This window comes from Sus scrofa, chromosome 8 (genome assembly GCF_054392235.1).
Source record: "Sus scrofa isolate SSC_HxYL_T2T_F1_AM1 chromosome 8, Sscrofa_HxYL_maternal_Yorkshire_Landrace_v2.0, whole genome shotgun sequence".
In the NCBI taxonomy this organism is placed as follows: domain Eukaryota; kingdom Metazoa; phylum Chordata; class Mammalia; order Artiodactyla; family Suidae; genus Sus; species Sus scrofa.
Window position 1 is genome coordinate 9,942,658 of NC_139390.1, and position 26,133 is coordinate 9,968,790.

A 26,133-nucleotide genomic window follows, 5' to 3' on the forward strand; every position below is an offset into this window, starting at 1 on the left:
CCCAATCTGTACTGACAGACTATGATGACATGATGCGAACAGTGATCAAAAGTATCTACCAGAAGCAGCAAAGGTCCCGGAGAGGAACTGGAAAATCCTGACGATAAGAAAGACTACTACGGTGACAGGTCACACACAAAGACAAAGCAGCAGCTTCCTACTAAATCTAAACGTGTCATTGCCCTGCAAAGCATGGGTGAGTGGGCTGAATATCACAAGAGAAATTAAAGCAGCTCAAAATTCCCTGGAGGCATCAGGCTTTGAGCATGCCCTCATCTTCCTCCTTTCATAGAGAAAATTGTTCCTTAATTATCCTAAAGGCCTACTTCTAAAAATATGTAATCACTTAAAATTTTTTTTTCTTTTTTTTTTTTTTTAATTATAAGGGTTGGATGCTCCTGGCATTTGCACCAGGACTGAAGAAAGGGAAAGACTGGAATGTGATGCAATGACAACCAGTGCTGCTGCCAATCCCATGTGGTGTGGGAGGCATGGAAGTGGGGGCTTGAAATTGCAATGGACCTACAAAATTTTTCTGAATTTTGATAAGGGGGCAGAGCCTTTATAGCCTAGCTTTGGAGCAGTCATTCGACAAATGATGTGTCTGGTAAAGGCTATGATCTTTTGTGAGGTGACTTTCCTTATCCAAGAGCCATCTCTTAAGGGACTGTCAGCTGTAAGCTATGAGAGGTCAACACTTCCTTCACCTTGGGAGCATTAGTATTTCAATCTTGGATGGGGGTGGGAGCTGGTAGCTCTGTACAGCCCCCGTTACAGATCTTTGCCTGTTAGAGTCGTGTGAGGACAGCCAGGGGTGTGCATTTGCCTGTAACTATGCATCAGGTGAAAACTTAGCTCCATGAGATCATTCAAGGACCCAGACTCCTTCCATTCCGTGGCTCTGCTCTCTTCAAGATCCTCAGAACTTTTTCTTTCCCATCAGCGGAAGGGAGCAAGTGGTCTTAAGGGGCAGGCCTGGACATGTCTCCAATCTCTTATGCTTATTTCAGCCATAAATCAGTTTCCTTGGCTCACCTGAGCTACATAAGAGCATCTGGAAAATGTCTTCTAGCTGTTTGCCCAGGAATGAAAGGAGAACATAAATATTTGTGCTCACTAGTATTCTCTACCTGCCGTAGAAGGATTTCAGGCAGACTTAGGTTCAAATAACAGTTCCAATATAATTAGCTGTGCATCATGAGGCCAACTTTTCTGAGCTAAATTTAGCTCATCTGTAAAACGATGACTAGCCCACCCTACTCAATGGCTTGTTGGAACACTGAAAGGAGGTGAAAAAAATATCACAGAAAGTGTTCTCCTTTCTCTTTTCTTCTTTAAGCTCTCCCTCTGTACATGGTCTTGCTAGTTTTCAGAGCTGCCCACCCCGATGTGACGTTTGGTGGCATAACAGAATGTTAGCTGCTGTGGAGAGGATTCCTATTGAAGTGTTGGATGGGCCTCATTGACCTGGAAAGTCCTTCAACCCTGTAGGAACCTCTGAAATATTCATTAAACACACACCAGGTTGAGTCAGAGTCAGACTGGGCATTTGTACTGGAACCAGACGCGGGTTTGTGCTCAGACACCATAGCTTTCCTTTCCTTCTGGAACTAAGTCTTCTCAGCAGAATATCGACATCCATAAAGCTTTCTGACTTGACTTTTCATTTCTCTTCTTTGCAGAACTATGCTTGTCTTGGCCTTTCATCTCGACATTTAACTGAGAAGAATTTCAATTGTTTGCAGTCAATTCCATGGTGCTTTTCCAATTTCCCTTTGTTTTCTTTGGGATTTTCAGGAAGCCTCATGTGCCCTATGTAATTCAGTTATGGTCAGAGGAGCCTGGTACCTCAAAGTCACAGATGATTTTTTAAAAAACATTTCAACACCTGCATATTAGAAGCAGCATTGACTTAGGAATCAAGAGGCCAGAGCCACGCGGCTGGCCCTCCATTAATTAGCTGTGTGACCTTCAGCAGGTAATTTGTGCCTCTCTCAACTGAATAAAGAGGGCCATCTGGATCAGTGTTTTAAAAACATGTTTCTGGAATGGTAGGGTTTCTTGGAGATATTTCCAGGACTCTGGGGGTGACAAAGGGAAACCTTTGCCCTCATTGAGTCTGCTTTTCACTCATATATTTGGAGGTCTAGTAAAGTCTCATTGACAAAAAATTTTTCACTGTTTTTTTTTAAAACATCACTAAATTCAGATTATAACTAAGGGTTGGTTGTACTTCTACTCTCATTTAACACTGATTTGACCAATGAAATGTTTTTTTTTTAATTTTTTTGTAATGGATTTTAAAATGAGAAACTGACCAAATCTTTGGTATTAGAGGCATTTAAATCAGTTGCAGCATAAAAAGACACTGAAGCGGTTTGAATAGAAGCTCTACCTTTAATAGCCCTCTGGTAAAATATTTAAATTCTCTAGCTGTAAGTCAGTCCTTGTAAAATGGGGGGGAAATGTGCTTCCCTTGCAGGTTATAAGTATTAAAAATTAAGCTAATGCTGTGTAGTGCCAAGCATAGTGATGGCAATTTTGTGCACACGTGGATGGTTCTTGCTTCATGCTCACACACACACATGCTTCCGCATCCATGCCCAGTCAGCTCTTTTGTGAGCCCAGGTATGCCTCCAGGATCCTGCCCCTCCCAGGATTCCTGCAGCCACTACCAATCAGAGGGAGTCAGCCTCGGGACAAAGCGCAGGTGACATCCTGTCACATCTAGATTTCTTATCTGTAAAATGGGAATTGCTATGGACTGAATGTTTGTGTCCTCCCCAGATTCCTCCGTTGAAGGCTTAACTCTCTATGTGATTATATCTGAAGGTAAGGCCTTTGCTGAACTACTTCAGATTAAATAAGGTCATAAGAGTAGATCTCCCATCCAATAGCATCAGTGCCCAGTACACCAGAGCTCCTCCTGCCTCCTTCTCTGCCATGGGAGGACACAGTGAGAAGATGGCTAAAGGCAAAAACCAGGAAGAGGGCCTTCATCAGAAGAATAAGGAGTTCCTGTCATGGCTCAGCAGAAACGAATCTGACTAGTATCCATGAGGACACAGGTTCGATCCCTGGCCTTGCTCAGTGGCTTAAGGATCTGGTGTTGCTGTGAGCTGTATTGTAGGTCACAGGTGCAGCTCGGATCCCGCCATGTGCCTCAGGTGTGGCCCACAAAGACCAAAAAAAAAAAAGAAGAAGAAGAAGACCATGCTGTCACCTCCGTCTCCAGAACTGTGAGAGAAAGAATCTCTCCTGTTTAGACCACACAGTCTATGGTACTTTGTTACGGCAGCCTGATCTTACTGAGTCAGGAATATCAGAACCTTCCTCAGATGCTTATTATGACAACCAAAGGGGGCATCACTTACTCAGTCAACATGATGGAATGTCTATTATGCATTGGACTGCGTGTGAAAAGTGCAGGGAGTATAAAGACTCCCGTGACAGGGATCCCATTCCCCAGGAAGCGACTGTCTTAACCATTTTAACAGACCGTCAGTGCATGACAGAAACTAGAAGGTGCATGCTAGCTTGTTGATACACATGCACACAAGAGTCTTAAAGATGCCAGTTGTGTGCAGAGTTAGATGTAAATAATATACACTAGAGCATTTGCATTATAGGGGAATCTGGAAAGGAACTTCAATTTACAGTCGCCGCTGAGCTCTGTAAGGTCAGATCCCAGATCTGGATTGGTTACATTTTACCATTTACTCTCTGCCGCTAGCCACAGCCACCAGCGTAGAACAGGAAATCGTAAATGTTGTGGCATAAACATGTAAATTAATGTTAAAGCGTAACATATTCCATTTAACACATATAGCATGACCCATATCAATAAATGAGGTGATAAAGGGAACAAAGACACTAAATTGATAGCGTATTGTCTCCACTGAGTGTGAATGCATTTTTGTATATGATAAAACTAAGATTTTACTGACCCCAAAAGAAATACACTGTGCTTATGCACTGAATTGTGCCCCCTCCGCCAAATTACATGTTCAAGCCCTAACTCCCAAAGTGATGATTTTGGTGGTGGGGTCTTTGGGAAGTAATTAAGCATTGATGAAGTCATGAGGGTGGAGCCCTCACGATGGTATTGAAGGTGGCCGCCTGAAAGCTAGAAGGAAAGATCTCATTGGAACCAAATTGACTGAGTCATTGATCTTGAACTTCCCAGCTTCCAGAACTGTGAGAAATAAATCTGTCATGTAAGTTACCCAGTCTATGGTCATTTAACATGACATCACTAGAAGACTGTACAAAACCCAAGTAGGATAGTGTTCAGTGCAAGGATTTAGAGGCCCACACAACATTTGGATGGGCAGGGAGTGGGGTTTAGTGAGAGAAGAAGTTTCTGGATTAGAGGGAGGACCCCACAGATGGTCTCATTGCTATGTTCACCACCGAAGCAGGTGATTCCCAGGGCCCTCCTTGGCAGCGGGTACCAACTTCTCATTTTCTCTCTGCCCACACTCTCTGCTATTTGCTTCATCTTGAAAACTGTGGATGTGTACACATGTGTGACTGAATCACTTTGTTGTATAGCAGAAATCATCACCACCTTGTAAATCAACTATACTTCAACAAAACTTTAAAAAAAAGAAAAAAAATCATGTTTTATGCATCTCTTAAAGTACCTAGCACAATGTTTGGTACATAGAAAATACCTCATTCATGTCTTTTGAGTAAATGCTCTCTCCTTTTATTCTCACAACTGATCAGTGATGTGGATGTCATCAAAGTCAGTGATGAAAACTTGGAAGAATCTTAAAAGCAACAACATTGCCATAAGATGGAATAGTATGCCACGGTTTTCAAAATTTTATCCATATGAGAGAACGTTCATGTTACACTGTTACCTTTATACACACAAACATGCACACCTGCCAAACTATTATCAGCAGTTATTTCTGCGTAGTGGAATTATAACTTCTTTTTCCCTCTTCTTTTAGATTTTTAACTTTTAAAACATTATCTGCCCATCTTTTTTATATTAAGCTTTTATTTTATGATAAAGAATGTTACTAAAAATCAGTCATTGTATAAAGGCTTTACCATGTTAGTTATTAATATTTCAGTACGGATGAGGATGCTAAATTAATCTAAGCAGTGATCAGGAACCATGGGAAGACAGAGAAAAGCAGGTCTTCCTGAGGTCAAAGCAGCAATAGCCATTCCTTTTTGCTGTTTTTGAAGAATGTTCCTCTCCTTACCCATCATTCTTCAAAATTCAATTCACCACTTGCTGAATCTCAGGATTTCAATCTCGGTTCAGAGCAAAGGTTTCCACTGCCAGAAAGAGCCCCCTGGTCCATGCTAGAGAAGGTGTAGTTTATGAGTTCCCCAGCTAGCAGGAGGCTGTGTCCCCAAGGTCGTTTGAGGGGAGCCCAGAAACTCTTCAGCCCTGGGGTTTGAAAGGGTATGATACTCTAAGCTTTGAATTTGCTGCATTGTTCCATGTGGAGCAGGGGTTCTCACCTCAGCTCTGCTGACACTGTGAGCTGGATGATTATTTTGGGGTGATATCCCATGAATGTTTAGTAGCATCCATGGTTCCAACTCACCAGATGCCAGTAGCACTTTCACCCTCCAAGCCATAACAAGCAAAAATATCTACAGATACTACCAAGTGTTCCCTGAAACCTATTGTAAAACCTTTATTCTATTTTATGTTATTTCCCATCATGGTCTGTCCTAGTAGACTGTATATAGTTTCCTATGCTATACAGTAGGACATTTTGTCAAAGAATATATGTATGTATAGACATATATACATACATACACATATATAACTGAGTCACTTTGCTGTACAGCTGAAATTGACACAACATTGTAAATCAACTATGCTTTAATTAAAAAAGAAAAAAATGTTCTAAGTGTAGTTAAAGCCATGGGGTGGGTGGTTACGCAGAAGAGAGAAGTGTGATAATCCAGCAATCTTGTGGACCAAGGACCAGAGGGACCAAGGGTTCAGAAGCAGGGAGAGCAGTGAGAGGGCTATTCCAATGGTCCAGATGAGACAACAGAATTGAGTGGGATATGCATGGGAAATAAAGCCATTAGGACATTCTAAGGGATTGGGTTTGAGGTATGAGGGAAAGAAACAGTAGGACTCCACTTTTATGGTGCAAGATAGAGCATTGTAGTAAAAGCCAGCACTCCAGAAGCGTACTGCCCCACTGTGTAAGTTATCTGTTATCCTGGAGTGAGTTATCTGTAAACTGGAGATGATGAAAATGCCTATCTACCTCATAGGGCTATTGTGAGGGCTACACAAGTTACTGCATGGAGTGATCTTAAAAGAATGGCAACTCAATAAACATCCACTGAGGAAAACTGAAGAAGATCATATTTAGAGAAACAAAAATCGTGGGTGTCCTTAAAAATATACATATTTTTTTTCAATCATGCTTTATTTAAGAATCTTGTGTTTATTGTATCAGTTTCTCATACCTCACTAGCTGTGGAAGCAGAGGCTGCTTGCTGTGTATCCATGAGATAAACTCAGATTTTTATCTGTGGTTTCTATTAAAAATCAATGTGATTCTAAATCCAGCTAATCTCCTTGGTATAGATACATGCACGTGTGTGTGCATACACACACACATACACACACTCACTTTGTCCTTTTTCTCTTTCTGTCTCTCTCTCTCTCTCTCACACACAGAGGGAGAGAGGTAATACGTACATGTGGTGAAATTTCTAGTTTTCTATTGCTGCATAGCAAACCACCACAAATTTAATGGTAAGTCAGACAAAGAAAGACAGATATCATCATATCATGTATATGTGGACTCTGAAAAAATGATACCAATGAACTTACAAAACAGAAATAGACTCACAAGCATAGAAAACAAACTTAAAATTACCAAAGGGGAAAGGGGGAGGGGAGGAGGGTTAATGGTGAGAGTTTGGGATTAACATATCCACACTACTATATGTAAAATAAACAATAAGGACTACTATATAGCACAGGAAACTATATTCACTACCTTGTAATAACCTATGATGGAAAATAATCTGAAAATATATGAATATATACACATATATATTTATGTTGATAACTGAATCATTTTGCTGTACATCTGAAATGCTGGAAATCAAGAAAACTTCAAGAAAATACAGACAAAAATTAAATAACAATAAAAATAAAACCATGCCTACTTATCATCTTACTGTTGTTAGGACATCTGGCTGAGGTCACTTGATGATCTCCTTAGGATCCTGCAAGGTGGAAATCAAAATGTCAGCTCTGTTGGGCACTTTTTTGCAGGTTCTTGGAAAGAATCCACTTTCATTTTAGTTGTAAGTCTGAGGTTCTGATAGCTTTGCTGGCTGTTAGCCAGCTCCCAAATTCTAGAGGCCCCCCCGCATACTCTATCCTGTGGCTTTCTTCATCTTCAAACCAGCAAAAATGTCTTGAATCCTCATGCTTCAAAGCTCTCTGATTTCTCATTCTGTAACCAAATGGAGAAAACTCTGCTTTTAAAGAGAATTGGCCCCACCTGAATAGTCTCGTTCGCTTACATGGTAAGAAAAGCGTAGGAGTAATGCCGAGGACAAAAGTCATGGGTGGTTCTTAAAATTCTGCCTGTCACACTAAGTGTACCATTTCATGAGTCAGGACCATGTTTATACCCATGTTTCAGCACCCTCATCAGAATTAAGGCCGTTTTCCATCAGAAACTTCCCTTGTACCCATTCCAGTCAATCCCCAAGTTCACAGGCAAACTATTTTAATTTCCATCACCATAGATTTGTTTTGCCTTCATATAAATGGAATCATATACTATGTAATCTTTTGTGTGTGTATTCTTCCTCTCAATGCAATAATTTTAGGATTTATCAATGATAATATACATCAGCAGTTCCATTTTATTAAGGAATAATATTCCTTTGTAGACCATGCTACAGATTGTTTATTGATTGACTGATGGACATTTTAATTGTGGCTCTTACAAATAAAGCTGCTATAAGCATTCTTGAAAAATGGTTTTGTGGTGATAGCTTTTCATGTCTTTTGGCTAAATAACCAGTTGTGGAAATTTCTGGGTGTTTAGGTAGGTAAATATTTCAGCTGCCAAATAGGGTTCCCAATTGGTTGCAGCATTTACACACCCACTCCCACCTCCTGGTAGCCTGTGAGAATTCCGGCTGGTATACACCTTCATCCACATTTTTTTTTTTGTCTTTCTAATTTGAGCTGTTCTGGAGAATGTACACTCTACCTCTTCATAGTTATAACTTGTATTTCTCTGATGGCTCATGATTATCAGAACCCTTCCATGTATTAACTGGTCATTTATATATCTTCCTTTGTGAAACGTCTGTGCAAGTCATTTGCCCATTTTTAAATTGGAAAATTGGTCTTGTTATGGACTTGTAGAAGTTTATGTGTTCTGGATACAATTCTTCATCAGATATAGCACATCTTATATAGTTACTTTAATATATAACTACATATATAATCAAATATATGCAAATCAGCATTCAAGAAAAGAAGAGGTAAAAAGAAAGGAAAAGCAAAAAGAAAAAAATGCTCTAAAAATGTTTAAAACTCTGACTCATTGATTTCTGTATGTCTTTCCATTTCCACAGATGCAAAGGGAAACTAACCTGATTGAGCAAAGGACCATGATGTGTGCTGTAGATTATTTCATCTATCCCATAAGAGCAAGAGCTTTTCGAGAGCAGGCATCATATGCTTATATTATTCATATTTCTATCACTCGATTTGCTATAGTCTCTGCCATATTGAAGATGATCCAGCATATCTGTTGAGAAAATAAGATAATAAATTAATTGACTGATTATCTCATTTAATTATCACAAGAGATAATCAATCAGTGAGCTTTGAGGAAAGAAATAAAACCACTGCAAATAAAAGCAACATGTATATTACGTATTGATCATGTTTGGCTTCACACAAATAAGGGATGGGAACTGTATGGAAATAAGATAAACAGGATGAAACACACATCCTTAGTTCTTCAATGTCCATAAATCCCCTTTAGCCAAAGGCAAAGAGTCAAATCATGCACTAATGTTTCTGGACATAATCAATTTCTCATGTATCATGACTCTCCCTCTCTCCTGGATCAATCCTATCAACATCCACATTCACATTATTTCTCCTTTCACAAACCCATCCTGGACCCCACATTCTTGTCCAGCATTCTCAGGAATATATTTTTGAAAAAAATACATTGAAACATCCTGTCTATTCTTCTCAGTCTCCCATTTGCTCTTCCCACATTTCCCACCAGGCTTCTGCCAACCACCGTGCCATGAATATTTCTCTTGTTAAAGTCTACAAAATGCAAAATCAATGGGCAGTTCTATGACTTAGTCTTACCTGGGAGACTCTGCAGCATTCAGTGGGATTGAGAGTCTGTATAACAGACTGGTTTATGTGGGGGGCTTGAAACGCCTCTGCATGAATCAGATCGTCAACTTTACTCTTTGTTCAGATAGCTCCTTAAGCCATCATGGCACCTTGGCTCTTCCCTGAAAGTGTACGTTCTTCCCATTTGGAGCCTTTGCACTTATTCTTTTTGCTCAGGATCCTCCTTTCCAAGCTCCTCTCCACCCTCCAGATCCCATCTCAGATTTGCTCTCCTCAAAGTGGGCTTTCCAGTCCACCTTTACCCCTATAAGTAGCCCTGGAGTGAGTCTCATGGGTTTCCTTAGACTGACGCCATGAACTTGGTCAAGTGCACACCCTCTTACATGGCATTTTCCCCCTACATAAACCATGAGTGACCACACCTGCTTCAACAGATTGCTGTGAGCATCCAATGAGGTAACATGGATACTAGGTATAATGCTCGGCACTTAATGCACAATTGTGTTAAGAAACATCCACATTCGCTTTGCCCTTCCCAGGTATACCTAAAAGATTTGATGTGAATCAAATTGCCCATTTCCTTCATTTAAAAGAAAAAATCCCAACTTATTAAAAGAGCCTTATGATACCTTTTGGGAAAATAAAATTATTCTTTTTTAAGATGGTCACACCAGAGGCAGGATAGCAGTGATTCTGTCTCTAAAGGAAATGGGAAGGAGCCTTCTCTGTGTCTTTTAATAGAAGTGTTATTTAACTTTTATGGGAGTGCCACAGAGAGAAGACTGTTTCTGCTCAGTAAGCTTACAAACAAAATAACATAAAAAGACAAGGGAATCAGTGGGCCATTTGATGAACCTCCCCAGAAGACACATAGCAATTGGAGAATCAAAATTAACTGGCTGTGTTTATTCACTTTTAACTTCTGCCTGGGTTGAGCTTTCATTTCTGCCTGAGCACATGCTATCTTCCTCTGCGTATTATGGACTTTTTTTCTGAAGAAACACAAGACCAAAATTCCCCTTTTGCTCACTCCCTCTCTCTTCTATATGTTTTCTTTGTACTTGTGATCATAGCAAGACAAAGAGTACATGCAGGTCAGTGCAGCATGGTGGCTAAGAAAAGCTATAATCAGACCATTGGAGCTCATCACTTGACCACTTTCTGACCCAGAGGGATTTGCTTGATATTTTAAGTTCATTTCTAAATTGTGTGTGTCGGGGGAGTCATATGCTTCATTGAATTGTGGAAAGGTTTGAATAAGATGATTCATGTAAAGCCCTTGAATGCTGTTTGGTCTGGAATAAGCAATGGATCCCTATTAGATTGCTCCCCCCCAAATCATTATTTTTACTATTACTATTACCATTAACCATTATTAAGAACAGCACCCAGGTAGGCTCTACCCTTGGACCAGACTTGTCACTTGACTTTCCAGCCTCCAACTCTTCCTGACACTTGGATGCTTATCTTTCATGGAAGACATCCAAAGAGAGACTGGATAGCTCTTCTCAAAGATGATAAAAATGGGAGTTGGACCACATACGTTTAAAGGCCTCCTCCATCACTTCAATTCAATGACAATATAAATCAAAACAAAGGTGACAAATGTACTGGCCATTTATAAATCTGCTTCATGTCTTGGCTTCTTCCTCTAGGTAAATTCTGAACACCCCCAATGTAAAAATGACTGTCGGCTCATGGAAGAAGCCTGATGTTTTCCCATTACAAGGGGGAAAAGGGAAGGCAGGCTAGTTAGTCTTTAAATTTCATCAGGGCACCATACAGCCACGATCCTCATTCCTTTGCCACAGGAAATGTCTTACTGCTTTGATTGACTAAACTCCCAAACTGTGATGGACTATATTTTATTTTCTTGGATTCATTTTACTCTGATTATTCCCTTCTCGATGGACATTCCTGCTTTCCTTCCTCTCCCCCCAGTGAATGGAGCTTGGCCTCTTTGCAGATCCTCTGTACCGACCCAGTGAGGGCCGGGGGTCCTTGAGTGATAATAGCTGCTCCCAGATACAGCTGGCAAGGCTCGAAGTTCATCTCAGAAATGAGGACCATCATTACCGGTTGAGTTCTCTAGGCAGGGCTTCGTTTGAAAAATCCCTCTCCAACTGATTGAACTCTTTCCTGATTAACGTTGGGTAAATATGGAGACTATTACTTAGATGCCACATGCTGGGAAGCAAACGTGATAATTATACCTGTCAATCTGCAGAACCCCCTGGTCTCAACTGGAGTGAAATGCTGCCGTTTCAGTCTAATCTGCGAGAGAGGCAAATGGAGAGGGGACGATAACTGCAGAGAATGCTGAAAGCACCCCAGCTGTCAATATCCGCGTGGGAGGCAGCTGATGGTTTGGATGTCATCACATTAGCAATCTCTTCAATAAAAAGGAAGTCTGGCTGCTTTGTGCCTTGAAAAGGAGCGGCAGTTGAAAGCATTAAAATTAGTGCCATTTTACTGAAGATCGTGATTATTTAAAATGTCAGTTGCTTTCCCTCACACTATCATTTATGATGGAACATAGGGAAGAATATCAACACAGTGAGAGACTGAGCTTGGAGTGAGGGGGGATGGACCATTTTAAGTGTCACCAAAGAGTCACAAATTTGGAGGTGTGTTCGGATGCCTGCATGTGACTGCTGAGACATTTCCAGTGTCACACTGAGTTATCCTCTCCTGCCTGGGAGAGCTAGCCATTGGTCCAAAATTCAGGCTGTGGAAGTCAGTGGGAGACTTTCCCTGATGCAAAGGGAGAAGACATTCAGTACGGCAGTGAAACACCGGCAGCATCCCCAAAGACAGTGTCCTAAAGTACGAGGAGGATCCTCTGTGATGACGATGATGACGTTGCCAACTAACATTTATAAATTATCTAGGTTAGAACTCTTTCACTTATACTAATCCATTGACTACTTACAACAGCCTTAGGAGATAGAAGACACTTTTAACCCCACTTTACTGATGAGTAATCTGAAGCACAGGGCAGTGAAGTACCTGTGCCATGGTCAAGTGATGCTGGGAATTTGGGGAACTGGATGCAGAGTTGGATAATTCTCAGAGTCATGAATTGGATAAACACAGGGGCAAGGGTAACATAGTAGTTGGCTCCTAAAAGGTACATGGTCAGTGAGATTACTGAAAAAAAATGCCCTAGGCTATAATGGGGGTAAGTTGGGTGTGTAGCTGGTAAAAAGCCATGTGGGTTCTAACAATCAAGTCCCAGCAGGGAGCTGGACCAAAATACAGGTGGTGCTGAGGGGCCAGTGTAGAGTACGTTGTGTGAACATAGATGAATATATGAATGGGATAAACATATTTATCAAGACACCATGCTTTCCTGCCACAGGGGTTTGCATATCTTTTGTCTCTTCCTGAAATGCTTTTCCCTGAAGAGGCTCTGCCTACTCCCAGCGCTCCCCTCCCATTTATAGCACTTAATACCATGCAAAGTTATCTAATTTCTATTTACTTTGTTTGTTTGTTTTTGCTCTTTCACTAAAATATAAGTTCCCTGAGGTCATGGGCTATGTTTCTTTTACTATCTCCAAATTCTAGAAACACTGATTAGTAACAGCTTTTGAGAATACTTACTATGCACAGATCCTGTTCTAGATGTTTATGTTATATATTAAGTTTTACATCCTCATAATACCTTTATAGGATAGGTATTTTTTAACTCATTTTATAGATAAGGAAGCTGAGTCACAGAAAATTTAAGTTCTATTGGTTTAAGTGATAGGACTGTAACATAGACAGTTGGACTCCAAAATCTACACACCATTCACTGCATTTAAATAAAAGTGTCTTCTACATGCTTCAGGTAGGATTTATTAAATGATTGGATGGATGAATGGATTGATGATAGGCCAAGATAATTTCACCTGAGTTCTGATAACTGAGACAGAAGCAAGCCTGGGGGGGAAAAGAAGTCTGAAAAATTCTAAGGGCAATAACTATCCATGGAGAAAGGAGGCACCTTCTACTTGTTTAGTTAGATGGGATTGGAGTTGACAGAATCTACAGGGAACCTGAGGGCAAACAGGACCAAATTCTCAAGGCTCACAGCTAAGACAGAACACAAGATGATTTCAGTGTAGCTGTTTTCTCTACTACTTTGCACTTTCTAGATGTTTTTCAGCCTCAAGACTTAAGTAACCAAGGGAAACCCAACATATGCCCATGTTCCAGTGTGACTGTGTTCATCAAATTAAGCAGAGCTGTGATCATGTTGATTAACCCATCCATTAATCAAATCAATCACTCAAAATTTTATCTGAGCCTTTACGAGGCAGATACCAAGACCAAATTAGATGTACGAGAGATTTATTGGTGAAATCAATCTCTTCACAGGAACACCTGAAGGACAAAGGGAAGTAGGAGCAAGAGGAAGTAGGAAGAGCCTACAGACTAAGATGTAGGTCTTGCCCCTATGAAAAGAAAGAGGAAGAAAGATGGGTTATAAAGGGCATCAAGCTACATTGAAACTCTGAGACAGTCTCAACCAGGTGAATGGGGATTTGTGAGCAAAGATTGCTCATTAGAGGAGTCAGGCATTAGGAGGAAATAGCTCCACTCTAGTAACTCCAATACGTTCAGTCATTGGCTAGAAGTCATGGCCTCAGGTAAGTATTATAATGGATTTAAAGATAGAGTATAGAAACGGGGGGCTGTCAACCACCATACTTTTTGCAGCAGGTTCCCTTGAAGGGAGCCCTGAGCGGTGCAGCTCTATGGCCACTGCCCTACCCATCTTTAAGGCTTCATTCATTTACCAACTCCAATTTGAAGCTCTCCTCACTGGAAGTAACTTCTCCCCTCGCTAAAGATTCTTGGAACTTTCACCTTGCCTTTTCCCTTCCTTATACCACTTCAAATTTTAATTTAATCACATGCGATTAATGGTGAGGAGGGGGCCTCTGACCTGCATGAACATCTTGGCAAATCTCAGATCTCAGAGCTGTCTGTGGTGCCTGGATATCCAGGGCCCTTGCAGAGACAATCGTGATGGGCACTTTGGTAAAGGATAAATAGAGATGCTTTTGGTGTAATGAGCCTTGTTCTTGGTGTCCTGAGTAGGCAGACACACTCCAGGATGTTGAGAAAAGGCACAATATGTGTCAGTCCTTGGACAGTGGCTCAAGATTGGGCAGGGAGGGCATTTTTAAGTGGCACATGGGGTGTTGCTAGTTAATATCTTCTAGGGAAGTGTTCTTATTCCTCGGAAGATAGGATATCACATCGGAAGAGCCAGCTTACCTTTAAGATCTTAAACAGAGAGGTCATTTATCCACCAGACCTTCAAACACTGGCCATAGAGAGCCCACACCAACTGTACCTTTCCTGCTTCAAGTCAGGATTGGTTAAGGACTATAGGTGAATCAATGCAGGCAAAGGTTGAAGTAATTAGGCAGGAGGCTGATGGATTCCTCAGAATTGGGAAAGGCATGTTATTAGCTGGTATTGGCCCGTAGACCTCAAACTCAGCCTTTGATAGGAGACTTGATCTATCCATAGTTTCCTTGTAAAGATATCAGACGCCTGAGACTAAACACCTGCCTTCTGCTCAGTTCCCTGATGTACACCATATTTCCAAGTACCAAATCTTCTGGATCCCCAGTTCTCTCTCATTGGGGAATTGGGTGTTGCCCACAACCAGTTCAAGCATTAGACTTGCTATCCCAAAGGACATCAGAGGAATCAGTAATACATCCCTCCTGCTCTTCTACTGCACTTCATGGGTCCCTGTTATCTTGGATCATGACTGTGGTTAAGACACTCCTTGAATACCATGTCTACTCTACTGAATTAAAACTTTTCACAGCACCCAGATATTAAGGAAAATGGAATTGTAGGGTGAAAGAGACTGGTTTTAGGAAGCTATTATTAACTCTAGGATTGATCAGCTTCACTTTTGTATGTTTTTAGCATCATACCCATTGCATGTGTTGTATTCACTACAGTTGTAAAAATTGTTTGCCGCGTCCAGTGCTGCAGGGCAATGGGGAATCCTGGAAGAGGGAAGGAGTGGTACACAAAACACACAAGACTCTTACATTTAGAAAGTGGGGGACCAGGAGGCACTCTGTTCAGCAGAACAAAGACCCCAAGGCTTTAGACCACTTGACTTTTATTAAGGAAGGCGACGAGATTAGTGGGCAACAACAGGCATGGGCAATGATGAGGTTATCGTCTTAGTGATATCAAAAGGTCCCTTGAGACATAGTGCAGCTGTTCATAGAATAACATGGTTAATGCATAAGTCCCTTATCTTGTCTTTGAAGGAGACCTTGTACTTTAGAACTCTGAGTCCACAGATGTTTGCCTTCTGCAGAGTTCAGCTATTCGGTGGTCTCCAACAATTGTTTTAATTATTAGGCAATTCCTCCACTCTAATGGCCTCATAACATCTTGATACCTTGTCCATTGTTATATACACTTCCAACTACTAGCACAGTTTGTGGCCTGAAATAAAGAAGCAATTCATATTGGTTCAATAGGTAAATGGATAAATTAATGAATAAATACAAAAGGATCTACTGAGAAGGTTATAGTACCAAGGATGTACTATACCAAGTTACCTACTAAAAATTCTAGAGGCTATAGAGTATATCGGTAGCCTCTGGTTTCTCCTCTGTAAAAGAGATTTTAAAAATGATCTCTCTATGACATCAATCACCCCAAAAGAGGCTGGGATTCACTTAGCCTATTGAACTCAACTGCTTTGTGTCAGAGTGGGAGAGTGATTTTTTTCAAGAGTTTGAAAACGATATCTAGTCTAGGACCTTTAAATCAGCTCAAAAATTTCCCTTGTAGCAGAACATAGGTTTGCTCTTATTCTGGCTTTACCTAGCATAATTTCTATTTTGGGTCACCTGTTGAACTTGTCCCACAGGGAAACAACTACTCTTGCTTTAGAAAGATCTTAGTCTAGACTTAAGGATTTGCTGAAAATACAGAATTTAATGACTGAGTCTCTATCCTTTGATCTCCAAAAATAAAAGCTTTCATTCCTTCCAATGTGCTGGCTGTTGCTCTGTTAATGAATGGATAAGCATTGAGATTCTGCTATATAGCACTGGGAACTATATCTAGTCACTTATGATAGAGCATGATAATGTGAGAAGAAAGAATGTATACATGTATGTGTGACTGGGTCACCTTGCTGTATAGTAGAAAATTGACAGAACACTGTAAACCAGCTATAATGGAAAAAATAAAAATCATTATAAAATAAAAAAAGAAGGAAAAGAACTCTCTGCTGTGATGCTCAGAGAGGTTTGTATTTAGACAGTCTCTGCACAATCAGCTTTTTAGTCTTCATTATGATATTGGAAATATTTTCCCTTTCTCACATTTTAAAAATTTTGAAACAATTTTAAACTAATATATAAATTGCAAAAATAGGAAACAAAGTTCCCAAGTCTTTTTCATTCAGTTTCCTCCAATGATAATGTCTTCTACAACCGTGGTAACATTGTATACTAATAACTAAACTACAGACCAGATTCCAAATTTGCTAGTTCTCACCTGCATTCATTTGCATGTGTGTGTTTCTGACATTTCATAACTTCATAGACTTATATAACTACCAGAACAATCCACACAGGACAGTTCCATCACCACATGGGAAAGCCTAAAAGCTGTGCCCTAACAGTTATGCCCTCACTCTAACCTGACAAACTATTCATCTGTTCCCCATCTCTCTAATTGTGTCACCTTGAGAAGGCGAAATAAGCAGAATCATACAGTGTATAACGTTTTTAGATTGGCATTTTTCATTCATTTTACTGTGCTTAAGTGCCATCTAAGCTGTTGTATGAATGAATAATTTGCTCCTTTTTATTAGTAGTATTCCATTGTTTACATGCAAGTTTTACATTCAAAACTTTTCATCCCTCTGTGGTTAATAGCCTGGAGTGGAATTACTAGGCCATCTATATAAAGCATATTCTTAACTTTAGAAAGAATTGACGAACTTTTTTTCCAAAATAGCTGTAGCATTTTGCATTCTCATTAGTAATGTATGAATGATCAAGTAGCCCCTCATCTTTAACAGAATTTAGTGTTATCATTTTTTATTTATTTTTAACAATTTTAACAGGTGTCTATCCATCTATTAATAGTCACTTTTTTCAAGAATCTGAGATAAAATACACTCCCTTATTTATCAGAGCTACAGTTTCTCCATTCTAATACATTTAAACATGCCTCTAATAGCTCTGGCAGAGAAAGTTAATGGTTTCATACCAAATGTCATATGGGTATCACAGACACTTTGTAGACTATGAAACACTGCATCAGTAAAAGGTGTTCTTGTTTTAGCAATCATTAGAAACATTTAGGGAGAAATTAGAAGTTAATTGGATACAGTAGTCCTTGAGTGGCATGGATAAGATAATTTTGCAGACAATGAGAATTCATCAGGAAAGAAATATAACCAAAGCTAATGCTTTGGAAGATCCCCATTGTGTCATTCTGGAGAATGAAATAAACTGAAAGGCTGGTGAAGTAAAGACAAGATAAGCAGCATTAGAAAATTTTCATACAATTTGTACAAATTGTGGAGAGAATGGAAAAGAGAGAGAGGGAAAAAAAACAGAGCATATTGTGAAGGAAGAACCTGTAAACAGCAGAATGATGAGATTTAGGATGACTCAAGATAATGAAAATAGAAATAAGAAAATCAGAACTAAAAGCAAGCCTGGTATGAACAGAGCGGTTGTGACAGACAGTCATGTCAATAGCACAATGAATTCGAAGCTGTGCTGTGCTTTATTTGGATTCCATAATCCTCGCAACAGCCCCATGACACAAGAACAATCAGTTGCATTTATAGATAAAGAAACAGACAGTCAAAGAGGTTAGGAACTTGTCTGAGGTCAGAGAATGAGCAGGATTTTGGTTCTAACTGTGAAATGAGATGCTAATTATACCAATATAATTGTTAAAGTATTTAAAGAAGATCATATTTATAAGGTTTTAAGGACCATGTAAATGTTATCTAGTATTATTTTGTTAATGATTCTTCTCTAAAAGTCTAATTAACCAAAAATCCCAGGATTTTAATGATGCACAATTTTTTTTCTACAAAATATAGATATTATCACGCTTTAAGTACATTTTATATCCAAAGTAAAAGCTGTTTGGGTATAATTCCATGATCTTTCATCAGAACCCTTAATTTAAAAAATGAATATGATGGGGAGCTCAGAAATCTTTTAACTTTCCATCAATTATGCACGCATATAAATATGCATATGAACAAATATTGCAGGACCAAAATAATATTTTATCCCCATTTTTCTAAAGAATGTCAAGAATGATAAATTTGGATATTTGTGGTAAACACTCAGCGAAATGTCAGCAACATTACTTCTGCAAGACATTGTCTCATTGTCAGCTCTTTGTAATCAGTTTAATTTTTATTGAGAAAAAGCAACAATCACAAATCAGCCTGCTTGTGTCCTTTGAATTCTTATGGCTGCAAATGAGGCTTCCAGCCGCTTCAATTTCATTTTGCAAAGGCACCATGTTGAATCATTAATTACCTAAGAAGGTACTGCATTCTCATCTCCTTCTGGTACGAAAAAAATATAAATCAGATTGGAACCTGGGGCTGTGAAGTAATTTTTTTCTTAAAATGCCATCTGCCAGGTTCCACTTCAGAACATCCAGAAATCATTAAAGGTGAGGAAAAGGGGGAAGAGGGAGGGTAGTGACATATCAGAGTGTCAAGGTGTCCTGTCCTAGTGGTCTGTGTTTTCAGAGCTTCACAGCCTTCGCCAGCCCCCTACCCCCCACTGTGGATTAATGACATAGCCTCCTAACTTATCTCCTTGTCATCAGTCCCACCCACCCATCAATCTGGGTAGCCAAGACAGGCACTCTCTAATACCCATCTGACCATACTTCTCCCCTACTCATAATCTCTCAAAAGGCTTCCCATCCCAGGGCTAATGTCAGGAGTTCCTGTAAGATCAACAAGGCTATTCACCTGTAACCCCCCACATGCCTCCATAGCCTCATCTCTCATCACTATCCTTATGACAAACCACACTACTGCCATATATGATTATTGAAGTCACCTCAACACTAATCTTATTGTTTTGGTAACCTCTGGCCAAGGCAAGGTCCAGGACTCAGTTTGTCTTTGACCCCTTCTAGGTCCTCCACGACCTTCTCTGTGACCACCAGTCACCAGGACTCATTCTTCTCAGCCAACAGACTGGATAAGGTACCCTAAAAACTGAGTTCAACAGTCTTCGATAATTACCGTATGTTAGAGCTGTGTTTTGCCTTTTTATCATCTTCTAATAGACTGTAAGATGCTTAATAAGCAAATAGTGTTATATTTTCCAGCACAGGTATAGTCCCAGTAATGAAGATGTGGCTGACAGGAAAAGAAAAGTCATCTACAAAGGTATTTTTTTTTTTTTGTCTTTTTTGTTGTTGTTGTTGTTGTTATTGTTGCTGTTTCTTGGGCCGCTCCCACGGCATATGGAGGTTCCCAGGCTTGCGGTTGAATCGGAGCTGTAGCCACCGGCCTACACCAGAGCCACAGCAACGCGGGATCCGAGCCGCGTCTGCAACCTACACCACAGCTCACGGCAACGCCGGATCGTTAACCCACTGAGCAAGGGCAGGGACCGAACCCGCAACCTCATGGTTCCTAGTCGGATTCGTTAACCACTGCGCCACGACGGGAACTCCTACAAAGGTATTTTTAAATGAAGGAAAGAGGGGGAAGGAAGAAAGGAAAAATGGAAGGAAGGAAGGGGCAATAGAGGATTATAGTGCAGGGGATTGGATGACCAATTTTTAACCTATTTGAGCATACATCTCTGCATCTGTAAAATAAGATCTGAAGAATCCCCATGCTTTATTTTAATTTGAAAATTCGGATTCTGTGACTCACTGTCAGCAGTGCTGGAGTGGTCTTAGCAGCAGGAAAAGGCAGGACTTCTGATGAAGCTAGACATTCCTGTCCCAGTCTAGGAGCTCAGGAATTGCCTTGAAGCACAGCCTTCATTTAAATCTTCCCAGGTACAAAAGTCTTTAAACATATGCAAGTTAATGCTGGCATTCTGAATGCTCCACATTTGTTACTGTTGTCGGATGCACCCCAGCCACTTCCAGGCCTTTTCAATACTGCAGGCAGTCTGAGCAACTGAGATCACAACTGGAAAAGACTGGATCTCCCTTGGAGCATGACACAATGCCATATGTATGCATCCAACAAATACTTATTAAGAATCTATTTGATAACTACTAAGCATGAAGACTATAACTAAGATTAAGTCCCAATTCCTTCCATCTTGTAGTTTTAGGTTAGTATTAAATACAGACACTAAACAAGCATATCGATCTTGATGATTTTTATAACATGATAGAAAACCCAACCCAAAGTGGATAAGTAAAAAGAATATATTGGTTATGTAAGTGAAGACCTGTCAGATGTCTACTTCAGGTATAGATTGATCCAGGTACTCAAGTGATGATCATAAAGAGGCACACACTCACACACACACTCACACACTTACTTTCCTTTCTCTTTCTTCACTGTATGATAGCTACTTTATTCTAGCCTCTATATCTCGCCTTTGTAGAAAAAGAAAAGAGAAAGCTATTTCCCCAATAACATTTCACAGCCCAAATTTGAGTTTCATTTGGTTACACTATCTTGATTTGAGTATGACTGAGCAGAGGAGTAGGACTCAAAGATTGTCTTAGTCTAGGTCACAAAATCCTGCCCTGGAGCTCTGGGATGAAGACAGCTTTACCTGAAGCTCTCAAAAATTAAATAACAATTTTCCTGAACCAAGAAGATTCTTGACAGCAAAACCCAATAATATGTGCACTAAAATGTAGATGTTGGTGATTGATATATGAAAGATGTAAATTAATGTAATTTCCATTGTGGCTCATTGGAAACAAACCCAGCAAGCATCCATGAGGATGCAGGTTTGATCCCTGGCCTCACTCAGTGGGTTAAGTATCCTGTGTTGATATGAGCTGTGGTATAGTTCACATATGCAGCTTGGATCTTGTGTTGCTGTGACTGTGGCATAGGCTGGCAGCTACAGCTCCCATTGGACTCCTAGCCAGGAAACCTCCATACGCCACAGGTGTGGCCCTAAAGAGAAAAAAAAAAAAAAAAAAAAGTTAAAAAAAGAAGCAAATTAATGTGGAAGAGAAAAAATGGAGAAAATGCCTAAATTAGAGGGATTATCCTAGGAAAATCTCCCCAAAGAAGCTTTCAACAAGACAGGATCTTTCTCAGCTGTGCCTGTGGCATATGGAAGTTCCCAGGCCAGGGACAGAATCCAATCTGAAGGTGTGGCCTATGACACAGCTGCAGAAACACCAGACCCTTAACCCATTGTGCCAGGCTGGGGACCAAACCTATACCACCTCAGAGACAACACCAGATCCTTAGCCCACTATGCCACAGCAGGAACTCCAAGATGGGATCCTTTGAAGGGTAAGAAGGAATTAGTCATATGAAAATTCCTGGGAATAATATTCCAGGCCAAAGAAATAACACAAATGTCCTGAGTCTGAGAGGCTGGCCTCTTCGGGACACCGTGAGAACAATGTGGCTGTATTTTAGTGAGACAGGCAGAAAAGGGCCACTCAGGTGGGGACAGATAGGCAAGGGTTTGAGCAAAGAGGACCCTGTGCCCCTTAGGGAATTTTAATTTGTAGTCTAAATATTATAAGAATCCACCCATGGGTTTATTCCGCTTATTCCCCAATATGGCTGAGCTAATTATCCAGCATATCATTATATTTTATATATTCATGAATAAACATATTGATGATGCCCAGAAAGAGGCATGCCTCTGGTTTTCAAGGAATCTTTACGGTCTATTTACAGTCTAAAGAGTCAGCAAGAGACAAGGCAACAACATCATGGAGAAACAGAAAGAGAAGCAGTCATATTTAGGCATCTTTCAGATACCAAAAACAGTGCTAGGTATGTTATCAAGATTTCCTCTAATTCTCATATCCAATATGCAAGATAAACATCATTTGTTTTTAATAAAGAAGAGAGATAAATATCTAAAAGCTAAGGAACTAGCTTGAACTCTTACCCAGAGATTAAGTGGTAAAGATGTGATTTGAATTTAGGTTGGGTAGACTCTTAATAGTAGGAGATCCTCTTTATGTCATATTAGGTACTCATTTACATATAGCTTCTGCTGGTTCTCATAAAAATTCCACAATGGATGGTACCTTTTCTTCAATGATAACATCAATATGAGCTCAAATAAATGAATATATCCCCAAGGTCAGAGAGCAAGTGGACAGCACATCAAGATATGAAAAGCAGGGTCCTCTGGTTCCAAAACCAGGGTTCTCTCTACCCCTCCACACTGCTCCTATGATCCTTTAACACACAGTCCTTTGCTGACTCAGAAGAAATATAGGCGCATGTCTAGCTGAAGAATCGAGGGAGGCTCCTTGTTGGAGGAGCAACTTGCAGGTGAGGCACTGAATGAACCTGTGTGGTCTGGGTTGTGACGAGTGTCTTTAACCATGAGGAGCTCAAGAAGTTTCCACCACTCCTCCCCTTCATCAGCTACTGAAGGACAGAAAGGAAATATACACAGACCAGCCTTCCCCGACAGTCCTATGTTGGCTGGGACTCCTGTTCCCTTTTACAAACCTCCTCTCCTTCCCCGCTGACTGTCAGGGAAAATTAGCCTCCGGTGAATGGAAACAAGTAAGAACCTGATGATAATGGCTTCTCCAACTAAGCGCTGAACCAGATCTCACAGTTTACTACTCTGTTGCCCAGGGGCTAGCATCCCCCATGCCCGCAACATCCGTGGGTACCAAAGGGAGGAGGTTAGTGTAATGACTCAGGGTGTTCTGTATCACTTTTTCTGGATTAGTCTTTTGAGGATGTTCCTTCTAATGTTATTTCTCCATGAAATGGACTAATTCATTTGCACTGAGCATCCAATATGGGTCAAGCACAAGGCTGAGTGTCCTTAGTGAACAAAACTATAGCCCCTGCCTGGCTCCATAGGGCTCATAGCCATGGAGGGAGAAAATAGCAAGCATTACAATTCAGTGTGATTTTTAATTTTTTTTTTAATTTTTTTCAGCGGGGAGAGGTGTATTACATCCATCAGTGGTCCCTAGGGGAGTCTCAAGTGTTTGATCACCCTCTCCTGCCTAGATACTAAGTGGTCCAAACCCAGACTTAACCCCTGTGTTTTCATCTCCATTTAAACCACAGGGAACACATCTTCTTTTGGGTTCTATGAGAATGCAAATTAAATGAAAACCTTTTCAATAAAGAGTTATTATCTTGAGCTCAGAAAGGACCCATTACAAGGACAGGTATGAATATACTGCATACTGCATAAAAGTCACTTATAATAGGGAAGCGATGGATCTGGCTCCTGGCACGCAGTCATGCTCCCCTTGGCAGCCACTCTGTGCTCCCTGGAAAACTTCTAACTCCTCGTTTGGGTGCCAGTCTTTCTGTCCTTGGATCCTTGTCTGTATTTCCAGCATCTCTTGCCACCACTTCATCCACACAACTGCTTCTCCAGGCTCCCCAGCAATCTTCACATCTCCTTTCCAACCTGCCTAATCCTTCCTTTCTCAAAAATGGATCATTTTATGATTGAGTTCAAATAGCACCCACTATGCCAACTGTGCTCTAAATTGCTACAGGTGAAACTGATAGGTCTTTTGTGCACCTAAACCAGCTCTTCAGGCTGCTAAGATGGCACTTTTCAAATTATAACCCAGATAGATATGTGTGTCCTTCATCGTCTGTGAATCTTCCATACCCCAACATAGAGCACAGTGCCTTGCCTCACACCTGGTAGATACACAGCTCAGTGATTATCTTCATAATAATATGGTGACATCTTATGAACTATTAGGTCATGGATTCAGTAGGTCAAGTAGCACAAGAGCAGCTTGACCAAGGGTATTAAGTACAAAGGGAAAAATAAGGAAAGGAAATTGGCCTGAAATACTTGTCTAAGTGGATACAGTTGTTTGGGAAGTTCTCATAGGAACGTTCTCAGGTCTTTTTTCATCTGTACCATGGACAGGGGTCAATTTCTCGGAAATAAGCAAACCCCAGCAAAAAATACAGATAGCACAAAAATTGAACCATGTGGAGTTCCCATGATGGCTCAGCAGTAACAAACCCGTCTAGGATCCATGAGGCTGTGGGTTCTATTCCTTGCCTCGCTCAGTGGGTTAAGGATCTGGCATTGCCATGAGCTGTGGTGTAGGTTACAGATGTGGCTTGGATCCTGTGTTGCTGTGGCTGTGGTGTAGGTTGGCAGCTGTAGCTCCAATTTGACCCCTAGCCTGGGAACTTCCATATGCCACGGGTGCGGCCCTAAAAAGCAATAACAACAACAATAATATTGACCCATGTGGTTTTGGTACTGAAAAATATTTTTTATCACAAATGTAGTGTACATTCATTATAGGAAATTTAGAAGACAGAGAAAAATAAAGAGAAAAGATAGCACTAATCCCTCCGTAAATCTGTAACCACTACTAATAACTCAGTTTGTGCTCTCCATGATTTTGTTGGTATGTTATATCTATACTCTGTCTCTATCCTTCCTTCTAGATCTTCTTTCTAGGTCTTCCTTTGCTTCTTCCCACCTTCCCTCCCCTCATCCCTTTTTCTCTCTTTGTACACATTCATATAGGCAGTTCTACAAAGTATTAAATATACTTAGTATATACAATGCCCCCCTTTGTGTAAGAACCGGAGAGAAAAAGAATATACATTTGTTGGAGTTCCACTGTAGCTCAGTGGTAATGAACCCGACTAGTATCCATGAGGATGTGGGTTCAATCCCTGGCTCCACTTATGCCATGAGCTGTGGTGTAGATCACAGACTTTAGTTGGATCCTGTTTTGCTGGAACTGTGGTGTAGACCAGCAGCTGCAGCTCAAATTCTACCACTAGTCTGGGAACTTCCATATGTCATGGGTGCAGCCCTAAAAAGAAAACAAAAACAAAAACAAAAACGCACACACAGACATACAGAAAGTACTTAGAGTTTAGGGCTGTGCTGCCTCCATTCAAATTCTGCCTTCAACTCTCCTGTGTGTTTGACTCTAGACATATTTGTTCGCCTTTCTATGTCTTAGTTTTCTATAAAATAGGGACAATTAAATGTACCTTGAAAGGATGTTATGAAAATTTAGTAACATCTACAATAGCACTTGACACACAGTAAGTGCTCATCAAATATGACCTATTATTATCATGTGCAAAGAATTGTAAAAATTTTTCAGTTTACATCTTAATATTAACTTATCCCTTAAGTAAATAACATATATTATTCCTGAAAATACTGTGATGGATTTTACTGTGACTTTGGGGTAATATTAGTGTTATTATTTGGTTAATTTGAAACTCTATGTTCTTCAGTGGAACTGGACTGGAATTTTGTTTTCTGGATTATCTTTCATGAGTTCACAGGGCCATGTTTGCCTCATAAAACACTCTGACTTAGAATAATTTAGATAAGGTGTAACTTATAGATTCCTTAAGAGTTGGAAATTCACTGTAAAAATGCCTGGGGATTTTGACTTAGAATTTATTACTTTGAAGACATGAAATGCATTTGTAATTTATTCTAACTACATTGGGAAGATATAGAAGGTATTTAAATAGGTGGTATCATGCTTAAATCATTTGAAAGTTCTTTTGCCCTGTGGTACCATGGAGAAATTAAATGGCAACATGAAACTTTTTGGTATGG

At 40.2% G+C, this 26,133-nt stretch overlaps 1 long non-coding RNA gene across 2 annotated transcripts in view; it reads right to left on the minus strand.

The window, feature by feature from the left end:
- LOC102158082 (uncharacterized) overlaps positions 1-26,133 on the minus strand; it is a 383,658-nt gene that overhangs the window by 93,030 nt on the left and 264,495 nt on the right. Inside the window, exons 5-7 of one of the 2 annotated variants that reach the window (XR_014812146.1) lie at positions 8,626-8,783; positions 7,174-7,233; positions 4,677-4,775 (exon numbers count right to left, since the gene is read on the minus strand). This is a non-coding gene — a long non-coding RNA (uncharacterized LOC102158082). The remainder of the gene's footprint in view (positions 1-4,676; positions 4,776-7,173; positions 7,234-8,625; positions 8,784-26,133) is intronic. The other variant, XR_014812147.1, reaches the window with a different exon arrangement.